Raw genomic sequence first — 24,877 nt, 5'->3', positions numbered from 1 at the left:
TGCAGTTTTATTTATATTTCAACAAAACTGTGCTATTAATAAAACAATATTAACTATTTTAAACTGCAGATTTATTCAGTTATGCATCTACAATTTATGACAGAGGCAAATATTCTTTTTAATTGTCAAACACTTAACTTTGTCAACCAGCCAAATCACTTAACTTCGTCAAATTATTCGTTTTACTACATAATATTGATATGCGCAGATTTAAAGCAGCAATTCGTAAATAAACGGATATTAGAATTAAAATACTCAATGAAGTATGAGCCCATCGTATCCAAGTTATTTTAATTAATCGGAATTTTTAGAGAAACAAATAATATTTCATCATGATTCACGGGCGTTCAAAGAAAAAAAGAAAATGAGAATTGAAAAGAATCGCCAAGCGAAAACGTTGCGTTAGATGTAGGAAGGACTATTCCGTTCTAAAAAGTTACTTTTTCCGATGACAATGAAAGTCTACGTTATTTTGTATGCAACAATTTGTATGGAAATATTTATCTTGGCCTTTAGTTCATTTCCTTAAAGTTTCTTCTTAATTCTCGCTCATTCGCGAACTAGAGAGAGAGAGAGAGAGAGAGAGAGAGAGAGAGAGAGAGAGTCAGTATTATCTCGTAGAAATTTGCGCTATTTCGACAACCAGTAACAACGCACCGTTTTACCCAACAATGATCGTTGCAAAATATCGTCGGCCATGGAACGAAACGGCAGAAGAAGGATTATCAGTCTCTCGTCGATAGGAAGAGATAGAGATAGAGAGATAAAGAGATAGAGAGCTAAAGAGAGAGAGAGAGAGAGAGAGAGAGAGAGAGAGAGAGGAACGATCCTCAAGGTATTTTGTAAGACCGCGACGCCGTTCCACTTGCATCCACCCCGCCACTTAGACTAACCATGCTTTCACATCCGATAAAAAATAAATGTGTGAGTCTGTTATCCCTCTCTACCCTCCCCACATCTCATTCCATCCCACCCCATCTGATCTATCTATTTATCCTCATCCTCGTCTCTTGATTCGAGCGCTTTCTTTTTCCTGGGCATTTGTAGCGATGGTGGAAATTGCATTAGGCGCTAAGCATACAATCATCGTTGGATGAATTTCATTTTTATAACGGGTACTTACTTTACTAAGATTATTCGCGAATACAAATTTCGATTCCGGAATTCTGATAGCGGCCCGCTGTTTCTACTTTTAACAGCCCTGGTTATTAATGCCCAATACATCCGAAGTCATATTTAAGTTGAGGGAAATAAAATATTCTGCGTTCAACGACTCGCGAGCGTAAGCATTGACATAATTACGCGTTAATTTTAATTGAGTTCAAGGTCACAATGAAAATCTCATTATATCGCATGCTTAATAACGTGGATGTCGGATGAATTTTGCTTAAACGAATGCCACCCGTCAAAAACCAGCGAAAAATCAGCAAAATATTTCATGTGAGGGATTAGGGGAGACTCGGGGCAAAGAAATTAACGTTTGGTTATTAAGTCGTCGTATAGTAGTTTCAATTTTCTTTTCAATTAGACCCTTCTTAATGTACGACTGGAATGTCATGTAATATACGAAGGACATAATTTCTATAGTTGCAAGGAGAGACCAAGGTCTCGGTTTTATCGATATTTTAACGAGTCTATGGAACGCGTTTGCGCTCCCTCGTATTTTCATTCAAATGGAGTTTAATAATCTTAGAAGTCTTTTTTTGTAGAAGTATAAGTAGTCTCGTGAATGTCATTGGCTGTAATTGTATTGCTTTGTCAATTGATAATGTTGCGAATATATATATATATATATATATATATATATATAAGACATTTAATTATACGTTAATTACGAGATATGAGTTTCAATTCAATGCCCTTTCCGCATGATTGCAACAGGAATCATGCAAATCAGTTAGAGTTGTGCGAGCCTTTGATATCTCCGTTTATGAATATTTCATCTTTAGTAAACAAAATTGAGAATCCAAACGATGCATCAACGATGAATGCTTTCTAACGAAGATTGTCAATTTAGATACGAATGACATAAATAAATAAAAAAATCATCATTAAATAATAACCCTCGATTATTCGCGATTATATGGGCTTTTGAATGGTCTGTCGCACAGTATTCGCAATCGGCTTTGCGAAATGTCTCCGTGAGTCAACTATAAAAGCGATAAAGAAAAAGAAGAAAGTTAAAGATGTCGATGCACGGCAGCCAGAAGAAAATCTCCGCGAAGATCGAATTCGTGTTATCCTCGAATCCATGTAAATACAATAATACTGTAAATGCTGGGCTATAGCTGAGAAATTTTTCTATTACCCACGAGGATGATGACGTCGATGGCGTCTTAGGAAGGCTTGACAGCACACAGGTTTTGGCTCGTCCGTTGCACGAAGTCTCGAAGCTCGAAACTGGGTCAGCCCCTTATCTCTCTCTCTCTCTCTCTCTCTCTCTCTCTCTCACACACACGCACTCTCAATCTCACTCTCTCACTCTCTCTCGCGCGCGCGCGCGCCCGAAGTATTTGACAATTGTACATTAGGCGCGCCGCGTGTTTTCCCTAACTTCCGAGTCACGTACTGCTCTTATTCCCCAAGATCGATTTTTACATTTTTTTTCAATGAACAAGAGAGGCAGAAATTTCCAATGCACATAGCGATAATAATGGCGCTCTATTGGCGGATAAACACATTGAGTACAGCCTATTTGCGGATTTTCCTCGCTGGTTATATATGGAAGCGTGATAGTGTGAAACGTAAGAAACGACGTAAATGACTCGATTGACGAAACTTTGTCGAAATGACGATAAGTGATGAAGATTTTTATCTTTAATTTTATAAATATGGGGTCGTATGAAAGGACTGATTAGAACACCTTAAATATTTGCGATATTCAGTTAGTTGATTACAGGTAAGCAGAAGCCTCGTTTACGTAGTTAGTAGGAAATGTAGGTAGCCTACTTTTCATACTGCCGAGTGATGAATAACATTGCAGTTCGTAGTTTTACCAATCTATATTTATATACCAATGCAATGTAAGCCTTTCAGGCAGGACTGGGTCCTCGATAGTGAGGTTAGGCTAGTTAGTTTCTATTAAAATGTTTCATTTCCATTATCCATGGATTAAAATGTTTGGCGGTACGTAGGTTGAGATGAGGCACGAGTGTGCGTTCACTTCGTAAAACCGATTGTTCCATGCTCTTTTTGTCCCTGCTCTTGGACGAATTTTTAGAGCTTACGAATAACGAATGGTCGCATCGAGCTTTACTCATTTAACAACCCTGCGATCATGAATCTAAGTAGCACGTTATTAATCCATTGCCTAAGGACATCGCGATTGCAAGTCAATCGTATAATATTCCAATTGCATCGAGGCTCGAGTGTGTATAAAGGTGGGGGGTCGGAGCTGGAAACGGCATGAAATACTCGTCTAAGAGACGGGAAAAAAAGCTTTGGCGTTGGCGTGGCATTTGGCATGTGGCGTTTTCCGCGCGTGCAGTCACCACTAAAAAATCAGTCGTCGCGGATCACTTTCAAAGGTCAGGCTAATAATAATCGACGAAAGAAGAAAAATAAAATGCGTAGGTCGAGTCGGTGCAACGACGCTACCCCCCCCCCTCCCATCCTCGCGCTGCCTTTCGTTTTCTATCTCTCTCTCTCTCTCTCTCTCGTTCGATCGTGCACGTGGCCGTGTTAGCGTGACGTCATCGCGGCCGGATGGAAACAACGATAACGACGCTTAGAGGCGGCACTGCGTAAAAGCTCGCACCGTTGTTTCGCCCCGCGGAGGAGACGTAGCACCGCGAGGCCCTGCGTCGCGGTACTGCAGCTTGAGAGAACATCGACGCCGTCGCGTGACGTCACGGCGCCTCGACTCTATTCCTGTCTCTCGGCGGGCCGTCGATGGCCTACGCCGGTGCTCGTTGCTCGAGCTCGATCTTCGATATTGCCACTCGAGCGCCGCCTCCTTCCTTGGTTTCTCCGTTCTCTCACCCCGCCTTACCTCGCCATCCCCTCACCGTCGACCCATCACCCCCTTCGCTCACCAAACCCCTCGCCTACCTGCCATTCTCGCTCCCTTCCCTCTTTCCAGTCCGCGTGTCTTAAATGTCCGTACGACTCTTGCGCTTCGCGTTCACTCGTCCAAAGCTAGAAGCTACTCGCGCCATTCGTGATCTTGAAATTCTCTTCTTTTACAATATTATTTGCATTTTGTAATCTTCCTTTCGCCGCTTTCAAACGCTAAAATATTAAGGCACACCTCTCTGTACCATCGATTGCTTATATTTTTTTCAAATCATTAGCTTTACGTTATATGCTTCCACTTTATTGCTTGTCATTTTTACCCTTTTAACGCCCATGTAAATTATATCATTAAGACAAGGATTTTTTGTCACGTGACATGAGCGATTCCCTTTTTCATGTCTCAGCATTGTTTCAATTAGGGTTTTGTAATTACATATGATTAATTATCAAGTATAATGGAATATCGAAATTATGATAATATGCACTTTTGTAGCATTTCAATTTCTAAAAACGCGTTAATTGTATTTGACCCAATCGATATAATGCTAGTCTTATAATTTTTAATTAATAAATTTTCAATTTCAATAAAGGTAGAATAAAAAATTAAACGAATTTTTTCAGCCTCTATAATTTCTCGTATTAATTATTTGGAAAAACTATTAAAATTTTTATTGTCAAATGGATTGAAAATAATCATTTATAAATTTTATTATTGTGTATCTTGGCGAAGCAATCATGACATAAAATACAAATTTGATTTTTTTTTTTTTATTTTATTTATTTATTTATTTTTTTATTTTTTTATTTCAAAATTACACTCCAAACGTTTGAATAAACTTAATGTAACTCTTTTCTATAGCAAGCGACTTTAAATAAGAAACCGAATTCCTTCAAGAAAATACTTTTTCAACATTCTATGATCTATTTTTATTACATAGTATCGTATTTTATAGCTTCTGCAAGAATTTCTTTGTATATTTTTTAATATTTTTGTAGTTATCAAAGCTTACTAAAAAATTATGTATTATCATTTTTATCCATAAGAATGTGATATTACATTTAATTATTAACATTGGTTCATTCGTATAAAAATTAATTTTTTTGCCGCAAAAATTTATTCAATGTAATAATTTTTTCTTCTTCTTCTACCATTAATGTTAATTGAATACATTAGATTCGGTGGAAAAACGTAGCATAATGTCAAAGCAAAATAGATAGCGAAAAATAAATGACTATTTCATTCGTCAATTACAGAATGCACAAATTAAATGAAAAACAACGGTAAAACGTGTTTTTATACATAAGCTGAATAACGTAAAACTTAGATTTTTAACGAAATGTAAGAGTTTAATGCACTAAAAAGTAATTAAGAAGCCTTAACGTTTCATACTGAAATCACATGACTCAAATCAATGTATACGTAGTGTTTAACATTCTCGTTTCTTATCTATTGAAATATTATTAAATATTTTTATCTTATAATATTATCTAGAATTTTTTATCATTTGACTCGACGATTATTATTTATAATATATGTATATTATCAGATATAATTTTTTCATGAATAAATATTAAGTAGTTGATAAATATACAAGTATAGCTGTTTCAACTGAATTATTTGCAATATTGCCGAAGTCATGGAAACGATTATATTTATTCATAACGTTTACATTATTAATTAATATAATTTTTGTAAATTGATATAATAACGTAATTTATAAAGCCAAATGAAAATTGTCCTTCGTATTTATAACTATTTATAACTTTTACTCATAAGTTTATGATTAAAATTGAATGGATTGCGATTCGTTATGAAAATACAGATTTACGATAAAAACATTATGACGAAGCAAGTAACTACTGATCACGTTCAAAGCATGATTTCATAAAGCGTTCGTAATGTCTGTATAAAATACATTTAATCATTTGAAGTAATTTTATCGTTGTCATTACCATTTATTTTGATTACTAATTAAGCAGTATTGCAGACTCGACGATAATTAGCTTATCAATATCATAACAGTGAACTTCTCTACCCAACGATCTAAATCTATGTAAAATATCGTGCATACTTTAAAGATTCTTTAGATTCTTTCTTTAGATTCTATATGTATATATGTAAACACGCGCGCGCTCACACACGCGCACACGCACACGCACACGCACACACATATATATATATATATATATATATTTCGCTATTTTTTATTCAGCTTTTATTTTTAATGATAAATCTTTCTTACATTTGTGTTGTAAAGTTTGTAATATTACTGATGAAAGAGAAACAATTTTCTTTTTTTTTTTTTTTATATATTAAAAATGCTTGTATATTAAAATTTCAATAGCTGTTTGATAATGATAAGTACTCATTTTCAGAATATATTTATTTAATTTTTTCGCTTCTAGATTAATTGTCTATATTCAACAATAACCATAAGCTTTTTAAGCTTGAACTTTTTTAGAAAATTTTTATGAAAAAAATGTTTTATTAAACTACTTTTAAATTACTATTTACTTATACTTATTTACTTTAACTCTCCTTTATAAAAGTTCTATATATGTAATCTCGATTCTTTTCTTATCTCTCATTGAATTGGAAACCTCAGCATTTGTTAGTATTTAAATTATACCATTAACATAAACACTTGTACTCTCGTTTACAATTTTCTCATGGCGCATTCGAAAACTAAATTCAATTACCTAGATTAACAATAATGTTATTAATCCTTCGTAGATCTAAAATTTACATTATTATGATACTTATTGTTTATCGTGTGTATTTTGCAATTACTCTATTTAAATTGAATGTTTTTTCCTTCTTTTTTATCCAATTGAATACTATTTAAAAAAAAAATTTTTTATACGAATTTGTAAAATATGATATACATACTATTTTTTCAAATAATATTTATTGCATTATAAAATATGATAAACAAATAAAAAATTATTGCCATTATCGTAATCAATGAAGAAGCTAGAAATTTTGCTGAAAAGTAATAAAACATATTGATTAAAAATTGTTATTAGTAATTTTCTGCACGATTGAAATATTTAATTTTTATCTAACATACACTTGTGTTGAATCATTATACAGGTAATATTTATGAGTAGTATCAATATTAGCTTATAAAAAGTTAAAAATTGTGTGGCCAAATACATTGACTTATTGACCTCTTTTCAGTTCGTACTGAAATAATACTTGTAACTTGAATTATTCAAGGGTACTAATGAAACGAATCTTCTTCTTTATTTACATAAGTAAAAATTGTATTAAAAATACTCTGACTTATTATACGTTATATTCAATTACACCAATTGCGTATGATTAATTTTTTATCATAAGAGTGAATGTATTTGTTTGTAATAATGCCTATTGTCATTGTAATTTGTAAATAATTATTAAGTATTAACAATTTTCAATCCTTCGTGTCTTTGTTATAATTGTTCGTTCCAAATATTGAATGAGGATTGTAGATAAATTTTAATTAATCGTAATTAAAGGAAATATATATTACAAAGTTAATAATTTACTTGTTTATTAGTGAATTTTTCAATTAAAGTTCTTATTAAATTTCTTCTTAAGTTTATCGCTAAATTTCTTTGTTACAAAATCTCGAGTAAGAAAATATTAATGATTAGGAGATGTTATCATAGTGTTGAATTACTTTATCTTGAATCATAGATAATAATATAATAATAATAATTAAATACTCGAGATATTTTATTTTTTACATTACCATCATTTTACCGCTTACATTATGTCTGAATTTTGAAATTACAAAGGTAAAGTGGTATTCAGAATTTACAATTGCTTGCAAAAAAAAGTTCAATGAAAATAGAGACTTTAACAAATCGTATATCGTAATTATAGAAATAATACTAAATATAAATATCTGTTTAATTTCTTCATTTTTGTAACTTTATTTTTATACTCATTTTTAATTAATAAACTTGACATAATATCAATATTTATTCGTATACTTTTCGCATTAATATGATCTTTTTTTACAGACATATATTTTACTCTTAAATTTTACTTTAAAATTTTTCTCTTAAATACAATTTTATTTTGAATTTAAGGGTGTAACTTAATCATTATATAATTTTGACTTCCAAAGTTTTGCAATCGCGAATTCAAAATTACGTAGTTCTTGAGAGTTATTAATTAATTATAAAGTATTCTAGCACTTTCTTGATTACGAAGTTTTATCAGTCTCATTGAAATTTTAAGAAATAATAAATCTTTTCTCCAAATTGTATTTCTTTTTTTCTGACAGTTTTTGCACTTTTTTTGTGCATTTCAGAAACTCTTTAACGGAAACTCGGATCAAATCATCGCTGACCTGATAAATATTAAGACCATGTGAGATGAGGGCTGGTAAGCGTACGTATATTAAGAAATTTACTTATACTCCTTTAATAAGTAAGTCTAGTTCCTTCAAAATTATCCCGTGCTGTGTCGGTAGCGCAAATACATAGAAACTTAATATCGACAAAATAATATGGATCGATTTTAAACTAAAAATTTTATTAAAATTCTCGGTAAATATTGCCATACTATTCATTATCAGTATTAATATAAACAATTCATTCAATTCAATTATCTTATATATATATAATTTTAAAAAATTGAACAAATATATTCTGAAATACAATATATTAAAAATATCATATTTCTGATTAAAAGTTGAATAATAATAATAATAATAATAATATTTTTTTTTTTTTTTTTTTTTTTTTTTAACGAAGAACCGATATTTATGTCAAATTATAATATTAGTTCTTTTAACGTATTCCATTGTTTCAACTGCAAAGTAGCAAATATCCAACAAAATAAATCTAGGCAGCTCAATTTAAACGAACGTTTCATTTTTATGATCTTTTTGTAAGAGCCGGAGTCCAGCATTAAGCGTTAACTATCGCTTGTGATAGTATAAACATTGAGCCTTGGAAAATAGTAATAATTATGTTCTCTCCTTGGGAAAGGACCACGAAATGTCGATTTGATTGATGTCGCGGAGCAATAAATGCTTATTTTCACAGTTTTATGATGAATTTCAACAAAAGTGGGCGCAGTTTTTTGATAATCCGGATCATAACGTATTGAATGCCTATTAAAATTTATTATTAAATACTGTCGAGTGGTTATTTTTATTATTTGTAAATTATTTATTCGAGGCTAATTGTACAAATAATGATTCTAATTATTACAGTTTACCATATTATCGATATAATTCACAAGTATCACTTGATTGAACGAATTTAAGTTAACGATGAAAATTTGTTGCTATAGATGCGAGATCTTTTTCGCATTTAAATGAAAAATATCTTCCCTGTCACGTTTCTAACTCTCTGATTTTCTTACGTGCATCCTTCTGAATGTCGGAAAAGAACGTGGAGGACACTTATCGAGTCCTCGGCACGTGTAGAGATCCATAAAAGTTCGCTCTCCATTCGCTGTCGGAAGGATATGCTTAACACATGGATTTGCTTTATATTTTCAGTCATAGATCATGAGCGTACATAATTTCTTTGATAAAATAATGTCACATCCTGTTAATCTTCGATGAATATTAATAATCTCTTAAATTTTAGATTTCAGAATTCTGTTTATGCTAATGAATGCTCATATTTATTAGTAATTAGTTGAATATTATACAAGTGGTATATATATTTATATATATAGCACTCAAGCATCGATGATAAACTATTGATATTGATTTTTCAATTGAACATATTTGTCATTTTACTTTAGAAGGACTACATTATGATATTTTATCTACCAACTGAGCTTATAGTTCAAGTAGCACTTGGCGGGAGGAAGAAATTAATTATTCAACGCAAATGAAAAACTCTAACTGACACCAATAAATATTTTAGCGTTGAACTTCTATTTTACTCATACATTCTCCTGTTATAATAAACGTAGCCTAACTTGCAAATTAATTACAGATAATTTTTTATTGTTTTATAACAATATTAATTTCATTAATAGTGTACATTTTTATTTATTTACTATTACTTAAATGTGAGGGAAAACTTAAAATATGTTCTTAAATTCTTGAAGTAATATTAATAAACAATGTATCTTAATAACTATAATCTTATCGTTGATATAAATTATAAATTTTTATAACATTTATGCATATTATTTTCAATAAATAATAAATCAAATTTGTTAAAAATTTGTTTAAAATTATAGTTTATAATTATTATAAATTAATTATTTTCAGGCATTTACTCACAATTTATAAATGAATCGACGTATTGTGTGTGCAAATCTGGGTGAACTTATGTGGACTTCTTAATTATCTTATTAAATAATATTATAAAATTCAAATTAAATTCACATTATTGAAAAGCATTATAGATTATAATTGTAAAGAAATAAATTCTATTTGTTTAATAACTTTTGATAGAACATTTAATAGAAGAATATTTGTCCATCTTTCGTTTAATCAAAAATATGAAAATAAAATCAGTGATTAATTGAATAAAAATATCTATTTGATTTTTAAAATCTTTAAATATATGATTAAAGATTATACGAGTATAACCTCCCCCCCCCCTCCCCCATTTAATCAAATTTTTAAGCAACTAATAAAATTAAATAGTTAAATTAATCAAGGAGAAATAGGTTAAATTAATTAAAGGTAAGCTACTTGAAAAACAAATTTCATTATAATCGTTTTATTTTGTCCACAATATCAAATGTTTCGTTATAATTAAATTTAATTAAATAAATTTCAAAATTGAAGTTTGATGAAAAAGAATTCATTGTTTGTTGGGGAAAAAAAAAAAAGAAAAGAAAAAAATTATACAATCTTGTGGTGATAAGTCAACACATCCACAAATTTAACATCAAAGAATGGATAAGATAGTGATAATTTATTAATATAAAAATTAAATACACTTTAACACTTTGCTGTAAATCAAGAAGCCTTTTGCAATTTTATCTGAATATTTATATTGAAATTAATATAAAAATTGATTGCAAAAATAACTCTATAATTTCTAACTGCAATCCATTTGTATACATTTTTAGTTTTATAGAAGACTTGAATAAGCCATAAATTTAGAGTGCTACAGCAATCTAATCTAAGAATTTAATAATAGATTGTATTACCAGCTATAATGAAAATAGAAGAAGTTCTTAATAATTATTAGCGTAACACAGAACAATCATTTATCAGAATGAAATTGAAACATTATTATTTTCTTTGTACGTCGTCAAAATAAAGCTAAACCAGAGTTGGCCGCGAAATAGAAAATACGTTATCGTATAGTTATTTTCAGCCGAAAATGATGAAGCTTTTACAAGCATAATTCTAAATTCTAAATTTTAAGGTGCGCAAAATATAATTTACAAACTATTTTAGCTCGAAAAAACATTATGTACTAAAGTGGTAGGAAATTTGACAAGATGAGATGCATGTGTGTGAGATACGAGGATATAAATAACGGTGATTGTATTAATATGATAATAATATACATGTATCCAAAATTGAATGGTGAGCTAATATTTTCTCCTTTTTACGAAAAATTGTAACTCTTGCATATTTTATTTGGAAAATATTTTCCGTGTTTAAGCATTAAAAATTAAATAAAACGTAGAGTACGTAATGCATTCTATACCATCAAATTTCAAAATAATGTTTCACCCAATTATTTACATTTCTCAATATATATAGATAAATATATATATATATATATATATATATATATATATAGATAAATAGATAGATAGATAGATAGATATTACAAGCCGTTTGATAAATAGAGAATGCTCTTTGTGGATAGCCAATTTCGAATCTTGAAAACAAGTTTACGAATCCGTATGTTATTTATCAGCACTGCATCTCAGTCACCGAACAAATCAGAAGAGTGGCAAATTTATTAGAGCAATTCATCCATGAGAAAGCAGAAAGCGTAAAAAAGAAAAGCGAGCAATGATCCACGGTGTAGTGTTCGGTAATAACGAGAGTAGCTCAGGCCATAAGCCAATACTTGTTCGGCTGAAAGTTTCATACAAGCGTAGTAGTAGCAGTGGCGGCGGTGGCGGCCAAGTCTCTCCTTTGCATTCCTCAGCGCTATATGAATGGCTGTTATCTCCCTCTCGTGAGAGAACGTGGGAGAGGGATGGGGAACGCACGGAAGAACAACAGGCGATTCCGTGCGCGAACTTGGACTCGGACGAAGGAGCTGGGTAAGGTTAGGCGAGAAACAAGTGGATACGTGGACCGAGCTCGTGTCACGGCTGCACACGAGAGCGAGACTGGCTAGAGGCGAGCGAGAGATCGTGAGAAAGTGCGACGCTGTACAGACACGCACGCACGCGCGCGCACACACACACACACACACACACACTCTCTCTCCCTCTTTCTTTCTCTCTCTCTCTCTCTCTCTCTCTCTCTCTCTCTCTATCTATCTCTCTCTCTCTCTATCTATCTATCTATCTATCTATCTATCTCACTCTCGCACTCTCTTCTCCCTCCCTCCCTCGTCCACTTATTGTTACCGTCTTCCCTTTACCCTGTGCTTCTTCTTCTTCTTCGCGCTTGACCTCGCTTCATCTCCCCGATCCCGTTAACCAGAAGTTTATTTCATGGGCGGCCCCGTGTCCGAGGATGTTCCTAACTCCGTTGTCGCCCTTGCCGTCCTTCATATCTTTCAAATCATATTATCATCGGAAGACTGAAATGTAGATAATGCAACCGCGCACGCAAGTAAAAATCTTATCCCTTGAGCTTTTAATCTTGAGCGTCCCGATTCTTAAGCCTCGTGAAATTTAACTCACCGCCGGACTTAAATTTATAATTATTCTTACGAAAATCAGACTGTCGACTCCGTCCCTTACGCTTTCTTATGACTTAAGAACACTATGAAGGAGCGTAATAAGGCAATTATATTCTGTTTACCGATTTGCAGTTATAGCTTTAACTAATTCAAATTTTTTCTTTCTTTCCTCTTTTAGTACGTATAGTTTTTAAGTTCGGGCGCATGCTTCAATATTTAAGAGAGCGGCTTTAAATGAGAAATAGTTTTAATATTGCAACGCGAAGCTGTAGGTTTTAATTTTTAATAAAATCGAAGCTTCAAAAACTCTGTTCGTGATATGCCTCGAGACTCATTTGGTAACATTTTGAAAAGGCTACTACTACTACTACTACTACTACTACTACTACTACTACTACTACTACTACTACTACTACTACTACTACTACTACTACTACTACTACTACTACTACTACTACTACTACTACTACTACTACTACTACTACTACTACTACTACTACTACTACTACTACTACTACTACTACTACTACTACTACTACTACTACTACTACTACTACTACTACTACTACTACTACTACTAAGAATAATAATAATAATAATAACAACGGATAATAACGAATAACGAATAATAATAATAATAAAAGGGAAAAATCGATATGTCACCACTGTCTGTCTAATATCCCAACGAGAAAAATCAATCGAACGTACGTACGATAATTACGCAATACACAAAGCCTTTCTATTCCCGTTTGAGTGCCGTTAGATTTGTGCTTAACGATCTTTTTCCGCACTCCAAATGCTTCCGTACATAGGCAAAGCACCTTTTTCGGCCGAGTGGAGGCGTTAATTAACACGAGCAACGCATATCTCGCATATCCGCACTTTTTCCTCGGGCTTTACCCGCGTAATGCACACACGATTTTCACCATCGTTTTGCGTCCAAGTACAAGCTCGACGGCCATCTGCACGTGACCCATCCACTTGCGCATACGCAAATGCATCATCTTAACTTAATTGCTTAACAAGAAAGGAGACTTTTCGAACCCTTTTCCCATGCGAGTCTGATACGCGCGCTTAAATGCTTTTGTCTCCTGTTGCTTCGAGGCTCGAGTACGTGCAGAACGCTTTGAGGATAAATGAAAAAAAGTGTACGAGAAAGGGAGTCTCGAGTCTCGCATTTACAACATATATGAAATCAATGAATGTTTTATAATAATCTTTTATAATAATCTTTTATAATAATGATAACAAGTTTTTAACGAGCGACAGTAGATTTTAAAATAAATAAATTCATTTTAGATTGGTCTTTAATCGGTCTACGTGATTTAATTAGATTAAAGATTTTTTTACATTTGTCATGCGAGTGTAGCATAGTATCTGTCAACTTTTTATAATCAACGAAATTAATATATTTCATCAAAATAATATCTCTCGCCTTATATTATATTTCATATATATATATATATATATATATATATATATATATGTAATCGTCTGAAATATAATATAAGGCGAGAGATATTATTTTGATGAAATATATTTTCATTCCTATTTTATACCTTAAAATATTTCTTTATCTTTTATAAATTGCAATAAAATAAATACTATACCATTTTTATTTATTTTTGAATTCGTATAGTCAGTGAAAGTGCAAACAAAGCCAAATAAAAAATAATATCCACTTGTGGATAATGTGGATTATGGTATAGGTGAAGGATAATATATGAATGGGATAAAATCAAAGATTCAGGTGCGTAAACATACGTATTGTAGTTATTTCGTAGTTGCCGATCGAATGTTGTTAATACGGTGATTTCATAGAGCGATTTAATCTTACACTCAACAGAGGTATTTGAAAGATTCCTTTTTGTTAATAATTGCTACCTTTCCATTCACTTGCGAAAGATAGCATTTAATATAGCGCTCGGGGGTGTAGCCATGTAGTGATCGTCCTTATACCGATCTCCTTCGAGTTGTTAATATCGCTCCCATTAGTTTTTCTACTCGCCCATTTATCCATTTGTGCAATATGAGAGCTTAAATTTTTTTTTTTGGTTATATTCTATATTATTCCTAAGTATAAAGCCAAAGCCGTTGCAAAATTATGTTAGATGAATTTTTCCAATTATTAATTATCACACACTTATATTCATTTTTGTAAAAAGTCTTTATCTTTGATTTTGAAAATAGACCTTCTACACCTTGGCTGTTTATACACAGTTTTATCATTTAGGATGATAAAACTTTGTATAAGTCAATGACTTTTACGTAAATTGTTAAAAATATAAATTGCTTAAATTAAGGATTTTATGTTTAAGACTGCAAATCTTGCGAGCGTAAAAAATCAGTCCAACGATAACTTGATTGATATGTGAATTTTCACAACTGAATCGACAGAGGAAGAAAAATTGGATTTGGACGCTCGAGGTTAGCTCACAAAACGTACAAAATCTCACACGCTTTTTCACCAAATACAAATACAATACAGAAGCAATTATTATATATTATTAGCATAAACTAAAAGATATTAGTTAAACATTTTAATTATTAACTTTTATAAATTTTATATATTTTACAGATTTTATATAATCATATAGTGGTTTAGCGATTTTCTTCCTGTTTCTTTACGCTTTACGTACATTGATTTTTGGTTATTTTTTTTTTTTTTTAACATTATAACTTATTTTAATTGATTAAATAAAATGTATTAATCATTAGTCTCAACTCTTGTGTATAATATCATTTTCATATTTAAGCAATTATATTCTTGAATAAAATATCATTTTCGCATTAATTTCAACGGCTCAATAACGTAATTTGTAATTAATAATGATGTTCAATAAATAAAAGAAGTTATTCTTATTAGAGTGAGTTGGAATCATATATATATATATATATATATATATATATATATTGAATGATAAAAAATTGTAAACAATAATAATCAATATGATGCAATATGATTTATAAGGTAACGAAAGATAGAAAATAAACTGTATTTATTTAGTTAAAATTTATTATCCACACTAATCTGCAGTATTTTATATCAAGCCTTATGCTTTTATTATTGCATTAAATAAATTACTGGTATTCGTATATTATAAAAAATACTTTGAATTAAAGTTCATAATGCTGATGATGTTATTTATGTAGAAAATGCACGTAAATATAAGAAGAATATCCTTTCAGAAATGGCAGTAAATCAGTGAACAGCTGATGAGTACGTGATTATGCCATTGGATTATTTCCTTTCTTGACGCAGAAATTCGAAAATATTACCAACATAAACTCGAGGTTCGTAAAATACGCTTAAAATTGAATTATGCCTAATTGTTGTATGCAAAACCAAATTAACTTTATTATTTATTATTTTATCATTTCTATAACATTCTAATTATATTTAATCATATATGATACAGCTACATTCAATAATATTGTTTATAGTTTTATATAGAATATTTATTAAAATGCCCTATACCAAATATCATGAAATTGGTCGATTCTTAAACGATTAGTTATATAAAAAAAAAAAAAAAAAAAATTGTGTAATACATATTTTGCAACAAATGGCAGCATAGATGTTCGTGCGATTTTCTAACGTATATTTATTTATAAAGATTAAAAAAAATATTATTGAACATAGCAAAATATTTTTAATATTATATACAATTTCCAATACGTTATTTTCATTTATTATTCTTTAACATTAATTCAAAATGCTTTCGAAATAATTTCCAAGACTTTCTTAAAGAGATTAGATTTTTTAATAAAAATGTACAATTATATTTATTAAAATAAAATTGTTTTCTTTAATATTCTAATTATCAGCTTTGAAATATTTGTAACATATTGATATATAAAGTGCTAGATTTATTTTTTAATAAAAACCTTTTTCGTATAATTTATTATTGTCTATTTATCATAATATAAAAAAACAATGAAAAAATGAAATCCCTAAGTATATTTATGTTTAAAATCAAGGCTACTTAATTTATATCACATATTAAATTTTTATAAACAATAAATTTTTTATTTGTGCTAGTACCAAGCATATTAAGGTAGCATTTGATTATTTAATATTACATGCTTTACATACATTAAACGTATAGCTTCAATAGCACATTTATCTTTATCGATAGATAATGTTAAGGTTCTTTCAATCCACCTTGGAATATTAATTTAAAAATATAAATAAATTATACAATTGAAATACGTGACATTATGAAACAATAAAAAGTATAACTAATATTGTTGAACTTATAAATTCACAACGGAGGCCATGATGAATCTTATATCTGAAAATTATTTTTCAATTGCATATATTCTGCTGTTGTATTATTTTATATATAACAAACATAATTATTCGCTATCAATTTTACAAGCTTTTCGAGCATCTGATCGATGTCCTTGTCATCCTGATTATTATACATAATCAGATGATTATTCTATCCATTATTATTAGTTCTGGTGTAATACTGTCAATTAAGAAGTATTTCTAATTTTACGTTTATCTAAAGTTATTGCATAAGGAGCTGCACGATGCCTTCATTACTTTCTGCTTATAAAGAGACGATAAAACAAAAATAAAAAAAAAACACAAAAAAAAAAAACAAACAAAAAGATATTGAGAAAAAGAAAAAGAATATGGGAAGAAAAAATATTAGTAGGAATAAGTTGAAGTTCGATGAGCTGTAAAGTGAAATTTCACTATTGAAAGAAGACGAAGAAGAAGAAGAAGAAGAAGAAGAAGAAAGAAGATCAACCCCTTTCCATCAGTCTTTATAAATTACAAATTAATATTAGAGGAAAAATCTATGCTCGGCATAGTACACGCATAAATCGCACAAATTGCTCAAACAATCTCATTTGAACATTCGGTAGAAGAATAAGAAAAAAGTATGCAAGACACAGGCTTACATGCGTATAAATTTCGTTTACATGTAGATACATTGTTAACATTGAAAGCATTGAAAGCACTCTATAAAATTATAGTATCTACTTGGAGCGATGAGTATGCGTGAGCTCGGAACTTTGCGCACGCGCGTCACACATAAGCCAACGATTGTGTAGGCGTGTTGATGGTTAGCGACGTGTGTTTACTCACCTTCGTGCTCTCTGACCCTATAGCTTATAAAGCAATGGTTTCATTGTCTATTGAACTGGACTATCATGAGAGCGTCTGCAATACTCTCATCGAAGCCCGTCATCGATGTACAATATGTATGTATAGATGGAATACTAATTGAGCCGTGATGGGTGGAGCAACAAAAATTTAAAAATCAATAAATAAAGCGCCATCGAAATGTCGAATTGGGGTTTTTTTGTTTTTTGTTTTTGTTTTGTTTTTTTTTTTTTTTTTACACCAAATATCCAAACGATATTGCTTATTGAATGTATTTAGCGAGATTAAAATCAATATGATCTTAATAAATGCGACCCTTTGTTGTTCAGATTTATTTATTCGTCTGTGCGAGTTCGAATGTTAACAAGATTTTTACTAATAGAAATGAGTTAACGTAGTCCATTTGGTGGGTTGTGTAGGATGCGATGCCACGGCATTTTTCATATGCTCTTAAAAATTATTGATTTATCTAGAGCGATCGTTATACTAGCGTGTATTGTAAAGTTTTAGATAGATTGCGCATTTATATAAAATATTGGTTCAATGTGCTATTTTGTTATTGATTAAGACACAATCTTGTTACACCTTTGCTTCGTGTAATCGAAAGCGAGGTATTCAAAATATATGCGCTTAAAGGAAAAAGTGTGGGTGGGGTGTTGGGGGAGGGGGCGGGGGCGGGGGGGAGGAAAATTCATAAAATCTTAATACGTGCGAAATTGTATTAGCATGGATATATAACTCTGATTATTCCAAACGTACGTAGAATCATACGTACAATTTATTTCTGCATACGCACTTATGTAAGAGCTGCGTACGTATATGTCATCTCAGCTCTCTCTCTCTCTCTCTCTCTCTCTCTCTCTCTCTCTCTCTCTCTCTCTGTATCGCAGAATAGATATATTATTGTTTAATATTGTTATTATTGTTGTTGTTATCCTTATCATTATTATTATAGTATCTTCTATTTTTGTATTTTCTCACGTTCAAAAATCTTAGTATCGTCTCTTATATCGTGATTTTTTTTCATAATTAATCGCTTCTATCCTACTAATTCTTATATTCATGTACTTTATTAAAATTTAATATAATTTCATAAAGTAGATAAATAATTATCTTTGATTATTTTATCATTTTTTATCAACCTGCCGAAATTAAAAACCAAAATACCATTCAATTTTTGTCTTACGATTAAAATTTCTATTATTCTAACATTGATAATTTTATCGTATTTCAATTACGCAATGAAACTAGTAAGACACTTTTGTTTTTAAGAGCTAATGGTTTTATAAATATTTGTACGATTAGAATTAAAAGGATAGAGCTAATGTAAAAATAAATAAATAGCATTTATTGTACAAGTCTGATATTCTCCTTTGCTGCTTAGCATGTAGATTGTATGTCGAGCATGAAACTTGAAGCCGAGTTTTCATGGTAATTTATTCAACTCCGCCAAAAAAAAAAAAAAAAATAACATTTAGCGATAAAATAAAAAAATAAAAAATAAAGTGCTCTCTTGAAATAATCGACGAGGTGACTTTACACTACAATATATCCATAAGCGGAAGCAAAGACTCCGAGCGAGGAAATTCATTTCCAATGATCCATAGCCTCGCAATAACAAAGCACACGAGGCGTACGATACCCGCCAATCAATCCCTAGATATATAATCTATGATACTCAGAGGTGAGGAATGGCGGGGAATGGTTGGGAAATGGTGGGGATGGAGTTAGTTACACGTCGGTATCCCGGCCCTCCTTCTGCGCATGTCATTGCTCATTGCTGTCTCCGTGCACAGCATCCCTGCTGACGTACCGGCGCTCGCCGTAAACTCCAAATCCAAATTGAATGAAAGTTGCGGGCCGGTGGAGTGCCGAGGGGGAGCATATAGAGAAAGATACGAAGTCGTTGGAATGCGCGTCGGATTGCAAGTGAGAGTCCCGTGGGAGACGGGCACGTGGCACGTAGTGAATGGGGCGCCGGTAGTGCGTAGGTGTGGGCAAAGGGCCGCCTGAACTTTTACAAACCTCGTAAAGGCATTTACCGCACGCGGGCACTTTCGCAATCGTCTGCAAAATCTCGCTTTCATGGATAGTCTCTTGTTACGTGCTTGCGCCACTCGTACCTGCCACTGCAATTGATTTATACGTCGAATTAATTCGTAATTATTGTCGCGTGAGATTCCCAAATGGAATTCCTTGACTGGCTCTTGCGAGCCCAAGTCGGCTCCTCGTATTTGCAATATTAATGCGAAGATGTAAAAGCAGGCTTCGATTCCTTCAATGTTTAAATTATCGAAGAGGCTTGTGATATATAATAAATATAATGATGTAAGCAGCAGACTCTGCTTCCTCGTTTCTCATAAGATAACAAGTTATAAAATATATTTTGATGGACTTAAATTTTGAAATTTCCCTCGGTGAAAGATAAATCTTTCAAATAAAGTATCGCTTGTATCACACTCGCAAGAATCTTAAGAACAACGGTTTTTCATAAAACATTATACATGAGTATATTGTTATAGATAACATATCAACAGTATCTAACGGCAGATATAAAGTTTACGAATTTTCACCGAAACGGCAATTTTCGCACAATTACATTTCATTAAATTTCTTTATTATCTAACCGTGTATCATTATAGTCGATGATTAATAAGTAAATGCTATTATTGTATTATAGTTGTTTATAAAAGTTTATTGTAGCTTCTATTAGCTGAGTAAATATTTTTGTTTAATATATTCATTATACTATTCGCTATAAATATGTGATTATATAATTAAACTTATTTATTCACAAATACCTTTAATTGAAGAAATAATTTATAACATTTTTCAAAACTATTTATCATCTAAGCCTTGTGATTATTATTGTTAGCTTACTATAAATAAACTAGCTCGATTGAAAAAAATATTTACTTCTCACAATTGCCACACATTCATTGAATATATAAGGTTTATCTTCTCCATTCATAAGTAAGAATTTATTATTTTATTATTGAAGAGAAAAAAGAAAAAAGAAAAACAAATACACCTCAAAAATGATATTAATTCAAATTATTACATATCCTGACAAATATCGAAAACTCTAGAAGTCCATATAAATATATATTTACATAAGCAGAATAAAAAATTATTAATTACTTTTCAAAAAAAAAGAAGAAAAAAAAAAGAATGCTTTTCAATATTCTTATGGAACTATATAAGTTGAGCAATTTATTAAATTTGACTTGAAGATTATAAATGTAATAACTTTATATATATATATATATATAAGGATTGTTTATTAAAATACAACATTTCAATGTTATTAAATGATTATTAAAGGAATCGAAATGTAAGAGTATCGATTGAAAAGAGATGCTTTATACATTAAGTAATCCAGCATAAATATAAATTTTGAAATTTTGTAAAACACAATTTTTTCTTTATGAATTCGTTATAATATTTTTTAAAGTCTCGAAAAGATTTTATATTTTATTTTCCCTCTGAGCCGATTGCATTAACGATAATTGCTTTGTAATTAACTGCATTTATAGGAACTTCTACAAAACGAAAAATTAATCAATCTTTTAATTGAAAAAACTTTACTAACTACAAATATTAATAATAAATTTGAATATTACTGAAAAAGAATAAAAGTTAAATAATCATTTCATTGAAAGTTGTGCAAGTATTTTTATTACAGTATACGCGAAATACTCATACTATGAAATTTTTACGTAAAATATTCTCTCGTCCGACAGGATCAATACGGCACATTTTTTTCTAAATTTTGCCTCTCTCTCTCTCTCTCTCTCTCTCTCTCTCTATTTCTCTCTGCTTTCATCGTATCACCCTGTTCTCGCTTGTTCTCGCATCTTCTATTTTTTTGTAAAGTAAAAGAAAAAATGTGTCCTCTGCAGTATACATCAAGTTCCACATTAAGCTGCGCTGCAGTAATGTTGTAGAATGTAGTAGAATGCCGGGTTTGTTAGTTTCCGTATTAGAAATATTTATCGGTTTGATAGGATTAGCGATGAACGATATAACGGAGGAGAAAGGAAAACATTCAGAACTAGGAGTCAGTAATTGCAAATTAAAGTACGTATTTTATGAATAATTTTATAATATAGTAGATAAAAATATAATACAAAAATGGTTGAAAAGTCTAGATGAAAGTGAGAAGCAAATTAAACAAATATTAAAAAGAAAAAATTATAAAGAGTAGAGAAAGTTATATGGTATAAGATTGGAGTTTGTAGAGAAAAATGAATAAACTCATAAGATTAAGTATGAACGAGAGAGAGAGAGATTGAGTGAGTGAGTGAGAGGGAGGGGGCGAATATGAGGACGAGGGTGAGAAGACGGTTGAGAGGGTGAGTATGAAGGTGTATGTTCGCTATGCACGTGGATTGCTATAGCACTACACTGCGGTGAGATCGATTCTAGTAGATGAGAGAGAGAGAGAGAGAGAGAGAGAGAGAGAGAGAGAGAAACATCTAGCAGTACCAACCCCTCCTCATCACCTTTCCCGCAGTCCTCCCTTTCCCTTGCCGCCAGTCTCCTCCCGCTTTTACAAACTCCAATATACACCCTCCCAACAAGCTGTGCCTTCCTCTCCTTTGCACTCCACTCACACTTATAAACATTTTCCGCGCTTGTATGCATACATTCAAGCAAAGAAATACCTCGATGTTCGTATAGTAATACAGTGTATGCTTGTGTTTGTTTATACACGTATTCGGGAATATAAGCAAGCGCCTATATCCAGTACGGCGAACTCTAGCCGAGTCGATTTGACTTGCTCTGTTTCTTCTCTGTTTCCACGTAGCATCTCTGCCCCCGGCCTTCTGAATATATATATATATATACATATACATATACACATGTACATAGCTCGGTGTGTATCCACGGGCACACGGATTTGTTATATCTTGGGAGTTATGAGAAGTTGGTAGTCATCATCCTTTTCCTTCACTTCTTACTTTGCCTTTTACTTTTTTCACAGTTTTTTTCGTTGGCTCGCGAGCTTTGCCGCGAATCTTCTATCGCGTTCTACTCTTTTGCAACTCTTTCAATGGGCGCATCGACATGTTGGACATAGTGCTGGATAACGAGCGAGTACGTCATACGTAATACCGAGCTTTTGACTCTTTTTTTTGATTTCGAAAAATTCAAGAATTTAAGTACTTTTTTCTCTTTTTTATTTCTTTTTTATCGTTGTATACATCATCCCCTTATCGGCTTATCTACTTTTCATACACTGCGCGTAATATTAAATTTTTTAACAAAAGTTATAAACATGACGGAAACGATCGCAAATACTTTACGAAAGTCTAAATCAATTTTAATAGAATTATGTACTCGTGTGTACTCGCATACAGATTCCATGCATTTTACAAAACCTTGCATGAGACTTTTAAAAAACGATTTTTCTATCCTATTTGACAAATAAGATTATAAAGCTTAGATTATCTTATTCTTATGTCTTTTTTATACGGTAAGAGCAAGGATAATGAAGGATACAACAGTTAAGAAATGATTATCATGCAAAATCATCGTACCATAGAAAATAATTTTAAAGAAAATTGAAACAGCATGTATAATGTATTCTGTGTAAAAACAAAAAAAAACAAAAAAAAAACAAAAAAAAACAAATCACTATATTCTCTGATAATGATTTTTTTTTCATTTTAAAGAACAAGTTTAAATCGACATATATTATTCATTTAAATTTAGTAATTTTTCAGAAAGTTAAACTTTTCCCTTGAATATAGCATATAAAATATCATGTATTCGTATGATTATATTTAAATATTTGGATAGAAATCTTGTCCTTAAACTCATTTGAATACCATTTATTTTTATATTTTTTGTAAACATGAAGCATTATTTTCACGTGAAACATATATCAAGTGATAATGTATTCTAACTGGAACAAAAATATTTACAGTTTGCACACGTCTGTCTTTTTAGTTTGAAAAACGCCAAAATACCAGTTGACGAAACAAATATACTAAACAATCTAAACTATAATTTGAACGTAATTGACATTTAAGTTACGAATATATTAGGTACTATGCGAGCATGAATACGCTTCCCGACATTTTTGATGAACAATTATTGCACTTAAGTGCTCGACTGAGTAGTCGTTGGTAAGTTTAATTAGGGAAATGGAGAGGGAAAAAAAATTCGAATAAATCAGAAAGAAGATCACGAATTCGGTAAGGATAGTGTCTCTTAAAATGATTAGTCCGTAGAAAGAAAATAAAAGTGAATTTGATCAAAAGTCTGCGTATCCCCGATAGGTAATGATCATCGTCATTTTTTCCATACAAATTATTTTATGCGTACGAAATATCTCGTTATTATTATCTCGTCGATTATTATTGTTGTTCGGCTGTTGCTTTGAATCTAATCGAGGGTAACTGCGCGATGTATTTAAAAATCGATTGTTAAGTTTCGTTCGATTTATTTTTTAAAATAGACATTAGGTATTGGAATTTCGTATTACGTGCTTAAACTGAAATACTATGGGTAGGAAAAAAGTTGGCTATCGTTGTAATGAGAGGCTGTCATGACGGATAATTAGTACTCGTGATTTACATTCATTAAATTATTTTGATTGAAAATGATCGTGTTTTATTAGTGTTAATGTTTAGAAATATAAATTATATTCGTAATTTAAGGGGGTAAAATAATACTTTTATACAATATAAGTATAATGAATAGTAGCTTGGCATACTAATTCTCTTAAATTATCATATTCGGAGAAAAATAAAAGGCATTTTCTTATCGATAAGCTTATAAAACTTGGCATTGGTAACATAAGAATACATTTAAATATTCGATTAAGATACAATGTAATCGCATTGATATTTTTATAACATTTATATTAGATTATTTTATCATTATAAAATGGTAAAATTTATTTTTACTTTATTTTTTTTTTTTTTTTTTTTTTTT

General features: G+C 31.0%; 1 protein-coding gene across 1 annotated transcript in view; it reads left to right on the top strand.

The window, feature by feature from the left end:
• Window positions 1-24,877, top strand: part of Axud1 (AXIN1 up-regulated 1) — a 76,729-nt gene that overhangs the window by 24,167 nt on the left and 27,685 nt on the right. The window contains exon 2 of the mRNA XM_011507515.1: window positions 8,319-8,398. The gene's annotated coding sequence lies outside the window, so the exon portion shown is untranslated. The remainder of the gene's footprint in view (window positions 1-8,318; window positions 8,399-24,877) is intronic.

The sequence above is a fragment of the Ceratosolen solmsi genome, unplaced genomic scaffold (genome assembly GCF_000503995.2).
Source record: "Ceratosolen solmsi marchali unplaced genomic scaffold, CerSol_1.0 scaffold6, whole genome shotgun sequence".
Lineage (NCBI taxonomy): Eukaryota > Metazoa > Arthropoda > Insecta > Hymenoptera > Agaonidae > Ceratosolen > Ceratosolen solmsi.
The sequence above is the reverse complement of the archived record's forward strand: the minus strand, read 5'-3'. Positions and strand labels throughout refer to the sequence as shown.